The 1,283-nt window shown below is 41.7% G+C and overlaps 1 protein-coding gene across 1 annotated transcript in view; it reads left to right on the top strand.

The window, feature by feature from the left end:
* The window catches only part of LOC106873815 (four-jointed box protein 1), a 107,392-nt gene that overhangs the window by 31,138 nt on the left and 74,971 nt on the right, over positions 1 to 1,283 (top strand). The window lies entirely within an intron of this gene.

Raw genomic sequence — 1,283 nt, 5'->3', positions numbered from 1 at the left:
AATCACTCGCAACGCCCAGTCTGGGAATGGAAACCGTGATCCTACGACTGTGAGTCTGCTGCCCTAACCACTAGGCCATTGCACCTCCACACACACACACACACACACACACACACACACACACACACACACACATGCACATATATATACACATAAAAACAGGCACAGGCGTGGCTGTGTGGTAAGAAGCTTGCTTCCAAGCCACATAGTTGCAAGTGTCTTCTACTATAGCCTTGGGCTAGCTAAAGCCTTGTAAGTGAATTTCGTTGACAGAAACTGAAAAGAAGCCCATCATAAAAATATATATGTGTGTGTATTTTTGTGTCTGTGTTTGTCCCCACCACCATTGCTTGACAACTGATGTTGGTGTGTTTACATCCCCCTAACTAGGAAAAGGTCAGATGTTGAGCCTGCAAATCAAACTGTGCTCACTGTTCTTATATACAAGGTCCTGTGATTTGCATGATTTGGGAGTGTCAGCTTAGACTGTTTGGCCATGTTGCTTGATTTTCTGAGTTAGATCATGCATACTGTGATCTCTTCTCTCAGGATCCAGCTGGAGTGACTGCTCAGGTTGGTTGGTCACATTGCCTCGTGGTCACAGCAGAGAACTGATTTGGATACTGTTAAGAGGGGTTGCCTGGGATAACCCAAGCAGATAACAAAAAATGGTGAAGGCAGCAATGTGCTGCAACAGTGCATGCTCCCTTACCTGGCCTTTGACCATTCCAGTAGAATATTAGTTTTGCCAAAAGAAGCAGGTTACCAGCTCTTTGTTCAACTTTTCTTCGTTTCTGAAGAATAGAACTTGGTAAATTGTCTCATCTGATATGATTCTACTCATGGTTATAATGTGGCAGATTCTGAAAACAAAAGAGAAAAAATCTACCCTAGCGTGTGACTGGTACCAAAGTTAGAAGGGTGAAAAGTAATAATGACATCAGCAAGATTTCAAATCAGTGCACAAAGAACTGGAACAAATACCACAAGGTGTGTGTGTGTGTGTGTGTGCATGCATGCATGCATGATGTGTGTGTGTATTTTGTTTGTAGAGTTGGCTTTTGATGGTAAGTTGGTTTTTTATATGTAAGAGTATGCATGTTTGTGTGTGTGTGTGTGTGATGTTTGTTTGAGTGTGTGAGCGTTTTTTTTTATATTATTATTTTGTCCTTTTTTCTTTTCAATTTTTTTTTTTATCTGCTTTTTCTCTTTGAAGCCAGTGATCCAGAAAGTTTAGTGCATTGAGTCGATGAAGGTGGGTGGTGGTGGTGGTGGTTGTGGTG

The sequence above is a fragment of the Octopus bimaculoides genome, chromosome 15, assembly GCF_001194135.2.
Source record: "Octopus bimaculoides isolate UCB-OBI-ISO-001 chromosome 15, ASM119413v2, whole genome shotgun sequence".
Classification (NCBI taxonomy): domain Eukaryota; kingdom Metazoa; phylum Mollusca; class Cephalopoda; order Octopoda; family Octopodidae; genus Octopus; species Octopus bimaculoides.
This window is presented reverse-complemented; position numbering and strand designations above follow the sequence as displayed.